A 5225-nucleotide genomic window follows, 5' to 3' on the forward strand; every position below is an offset into this window, starting at 1 on the left:
TTCAGGAGTCTTGTGACCCCGGCATTCATTCCTGCCTGTGGCAGGGGGTCAGGCTAGATGATCTGTTCAGGTCCCTCCTGACCCTAGATGCTATGAAACTATGAATAGCCCAGCTCCTTTTGTATAATCAATCAAAGGTCTTATCACGGTTGTCCTGATACCATTCTAAAAATTTCTCTCACCAGGCATCATGCTTTCAGCCCCCTAGTACTCTGCTTCCAGGAGAGGCCCCACATAATTCTGATTTTCCCTTGTGTTAAAAAAGTGTGGTAAATGCCCTTTGCATTCTTTGAACCACATTGCCTGGGGGAGCTTGCTGAGTTTCAAAGATAGATTCTTTAAACTGTCTATGAAACTGATATCCAGGCTGGTGACTTCTATGTACATGAGTTTACCACCCTGGGTGATGGGATTTATGCCCATTTTTTCCTTTAATAGCTGGCTAACAATGAAGTACCCATCATAGCCCTTGGAATTGTAAGCTATGAAGGTGTAGCCCTGATAATAAAGGTCTTTATCAATTTAAAAAGTAAGTCACACAGTCATTCTTCACCCTTAAATTCCCACGTCTGTTCTGTCTCATCCTCCAAGGGGGTTTCTAGAGCTAACTCCATTGCAAAAGTGCAATTCAGCACATGCATCCCAGTCTCCTGCATACATTCAAAAATCTTTTTTAAAAAAAGGAACCCTCCCCTATCTCAGGTTTAGCGATCCAGGGCATAAAGCACTGGTGCTTGTCTACATCCTTGATCTTCCCATAGCTGTTTGCATTGCCTCCCTTTGCATTTGTGGTTTTTTTGTCCACATAAGATTTACATTTATAACAAAGTTTTAGATAGACAGTCAACCTTTTTTTCAGAAGCCAGAACTGTGAGTCTCTCTAAGCACCCTAAGGACCAACAGACCAGTTTACAGTTAGGACACCTCTGTGCCTCACCCACATTATCTGCAGTCAGGGGTCAGACAGAGGGAGCACCAGAACCTGCATGGGTAGCTATGGTTGTACAATGCCTGACAAAGGTCACAGTAAATTTTCACCCCAAAATCTCTCACATCCAGCACACCATAATAACGTTCACCATGCAACATAAGGAAACACGTGTTTGGGTACCAAGGCATGCTGTGTGTTTTAAAGAAACTGCACCCTGTTTTATCCTTATGCATAACTATATGGATGTTAACCTTTACAAGGTCTTCAAACAATGCTACATCCTTCAACATGACCTGTTTTTGTGCTGATCACCCCAACTTCTCGTGCAGCTAGTTTGCTGCCATGGAGGAACCACGGATGCGGAGCTGCTACAAGAGTGGTCAGAGCAAGCAGACTACTACCAAAACAGCTTGGTATCAGTGGTGTTCAGATCAATTAAATACAGTCTCTTTTTGGCAATGGATTTGGGAATAGAAATTATCACTCTACAGGCACTACCACCCACACCTATTATAACTACCACAATCAACCAGAATGTTGAATCAAACAGTATCTCTCTCTCTGACTTTGTAAGAGCTTGCTGATCCACTCTAAAAACAGGTCAGTGGATATGTAGTTTAAATTTATAGCTGGGGAATATAAACAGTTGTTCATCCCATTTGCTTCAATACAGAGCTGGGCATAATCAGCAGGTATGAATAAATGATGGATATTTTCTACAATTCGTTCTACCCCCCCCCCTTCTTACGGCTTCAGGAACGACATGTAGCAGAACGAGTTCTAGATTTCTAAAATGAAACTCCTCTATATACCTCTGGGCTCCAAACCTGGCTATAGGCCACTCCCGCCTTCTCACCCATACCATTTCTATATCGGGCAAGACATCCTCCACAGGCTAAGGAGGGGCTACATTCAAGGGACCCTCGGAGGCATCTTCTAAATCACTTTCACCATTTTTACTGACCGATTTCACAGACGCAGGAGGGGTGGGGGTTTTTGAGGGGCCCTTCAACATCACATTTGCCAGACCTGCCAGACAGGTTTAAGGTATTTGAGGGGCTCTCAGTAGGGGTTCTCTTATTATTTCTCAATAGGCGCTTAGCCTTTTCCACTCATCTTTAAAACAGGCCCTTACTTTTTGCCCCGCAAGCCACTTGTTCTCAGGTTTATCAGGGCCTCCCCTCTTATGATGCATACCATGCCTAGTGCCAGGGCCATACAGACCACCTCCCTTTGTTGTCCCCAAAGGACAGCAAGTTCGTGCCCGGTGCGCTTGTGCCAATAAACACACAGGGGTGAAGGATCCAACTTAATCTTTATTTCTGCGCAGAAAGTGGCGCTTGGCAATCATTCGCAAAACAAGCACCCACACCCCAGTGGGTGTCTGCCTTATATAGCTACGTAACAGGTTAAACTTGCTGATGTGATGAAATGTGTAGCAAGCCCAGCAAGTAACCCCCCTTCCATCTCCGGAACTTTGTTGATACAGCTTTTCCTCTAGCGAGGCCAGCAATTAAACAACTAAGTAACAAGCGATCTCCCCCAGCCTAAACAACCTACTCTATGTCCTTGGTTAGATAAAATACTTTTTCAGAACACAAAGCTGTTCCTGAAGTAGAAAATGCATAGTAAGAGTTCAAGGGATCTCTGCTGGACATGGCTTCCAGCCCTACTTCTGTCCCTAGGGGTTTAGCCAGGTGCCCCTGAAACAAGGGGTGCTTATCACCTTCTGTACAACATGTGCCCTTTTGGTTGCACAATCATCATGATCTTTCAAGGTATTGTGTATCAACACCCTGCCAAAGTCTCCTCTTTTCACTTGAAAAATAATCATGATCTCTCAAAACACATAGGAAAAGCCTCCTCAGGTTTCTCTAAAGTGTGAGTAATCAGTCTTGTGTTTCTTATTCACAGACCCTAAAACAGCAACTTTGGAACTGAGAGTGTTTGTGTCGTCACACATGGCACTCTCAGGGTTTGGTGGCGCATGGTTACTCAGAGGAAAATGCCATCGTTTTTTTTCTTTTCTTTTTTTTAAAAACTGTCCTTCTGCTCTGGTTTTGGAGGGGTTCTGGTCCATGGTTTTTTGATCCTCAGGGTGGGCGATTCTGTGGTTTTCAGCAAGTGCTGCTAGAGGCCTTCAAATGGGATTGTGTTCCTCTGATGTTTCTGGAACATCATCTCTTTGGAGGTGTTGTGTGAGAGATCACTTAGGAAATAACATTGACATCTCAGCATCAACAATTCACTTTTAAGGTGAACACACACTACCTCTAACCCTTAACTTGCCCTAACCCTAAAATATACATCCTGACCCTTAGCCCTAATCCTACCTCTTCCCCCAAAATACAAACAGTTTTAAAAGCTACAAGTCTGAAAGAAACACTCATGCTTTAAGAGACCCTTAAAATTAACCATCACCCCCCAAAAACCCCTCAGTTTCAAAAAGCTTGATTTCAGAAAAAAGTACCTTTCACTACAGGGTAGACACATGAAGGGACATGCTTGTTCTGGTTTTCCATTCTTGAAGAAGGGTTTTCTGTTTGGGGGCAAGCAGTTACAAAATGGTGGTCCAACAGAAGCCTTATATTAAAACACATACAGATCTCTCTATGCATAGAGAGTAGAACAAATGGTCACATACACACCACTCCTGTCTTGGTCCAACCCTTCTGAGGTTTTTCTGGTCTAAAGTTAGGCTGCTTCTGCTGTAATGAAGACACAAAGAAACTGTAAGTAAAGCATAAAAAGAAAAAAAAAGTTTATAAAAATATATGGGTGGGTGGCTCTTGCCTCAGCCTGCAGGGCTCTGGCTCCAGCTACCATCCATCTGCTCCGTCCACCCACAGGTGGCTGCTCATCATGACCCATGGACAGAGCAGGTGGAAGGCAGCTGGGAGCCGGAGCCAGAGCCCCACAAGCTGAGGCAGGAGCCCCTAGCTGAAGCTCCCTCCCCCACCCCCACTTAGAGTTGCACAGCTCAAGATGAGGGGAGCAGAACAGTCCTGGTCAGCACAGGTCCCAGCCAGGGTGTGCAGCTTCCAGTGGGGCTGTCCCTGGTGTAGGTGCACCCGGCCAGCTACTGCTCAGCTCCCCTTACCTCCAGCAGTGAATTATTCTCCCGCTCCTGCCACTACTGTGCTGCTCCAGGCAAGCAGGTGGTGACAGGAGCTTCAGCCAGGCAGCTCTTGCTGGAGGCAAGGGGAGCAGAAGAGCACTGAGAACAGCCCTGCTAGAAGCTGTGCTTGCTGGTCAGGGCCCAGGCCAGCAGGTACCTGAAGGAGTGCAGCACTGGCTGCCCCAGCAGAAGAGGATGGGACTTAGCTGTATGCAGAGCACTGTGGGGCAACTGTGGGCTAGTTCCAATCAGTTGGCAGGCCAGACCCAGTCCGTGGGCTGTATTTTGCCCACCCCTGGTCTAAAGGGTCTGCAAAAGATGACTATGGTCAATCAAAAGTATAGGAATACCCAGACTTATAACTCAAAAGGGGTCCCCACCTCCATTCAAAAATTTTTTTTTTTTTAGGGGTCTGCAAATGAAAAAAAAAAAAAAAAAGAGGTTGGGGAAAAAAACAAACAAAAAAAATATCACTGCATTAAAGCAGCTGATGAAGAGTTCTGGTGACATCAGAAAAGAAGATTAGAAAGATACTATTCTTTTACTCAGAATCAGGATCCAGAAAAGAATAGATAATTATGGTTACAGAGCTGAATGTATTGGTATCCACATAGGCAGACAAGGTTCCTTGGGTGTGTGGCGGGCCAGTAGGGCTTGCAGGGCTCAGTCCTGGGACCGATACTCTTTAATGTCTTCATCAGCGACTTGGACGAGGGAGTGAAATGTACTCTGTCCAAGTTTGCAGATGACACAAAGCTATGGGGAGAAGTGGACACGCCGGAGGGCAGGGAATAGCTGCAAGCAGACCTGGACAGGTTGGACATATGGGCACAAAACAACAGAATGCAGTTCAACACGGAGAAATGCAAAGTGCTGCACCTAGGGAGGAAAAATGTCCGGCACACCTACAGCCTAGGGAATGACCTGCTGGGTGGCACGGAAGTGGAAAGGGACCTTGGAGTCCTAGTGGACTCCAAGATGAACATGAGTCGGCAGTGTGACGAAGCCATCAGAAAAGCCAATGGCACTTTATCGTGCATCAGCAGATGCATGACGAATAGATCCAAGGAGGTGATACTTCCCCTCTATCGGGCACTGGTCAGACCGCAGTTGGAGTACTGCGTGCAATTCTGGGCACCGCACTTCAAGAGAGATGCGGATAACCTGGAGAGGGTC

This window comes from Alligator sinensis, unplaced genomic scaffold (assembly GCF_000455745.1).
Source record: "Alligator sinensis unplaced genomic scaffold, ASM45574v1 scaffold487_1, whole genome shotgun sequence".
Lineage (NCBI taxonomy): Eukaryota > Metazoa > Chordata > Crocodylia > Alligatoridae > Alligator > Alligator sinensis.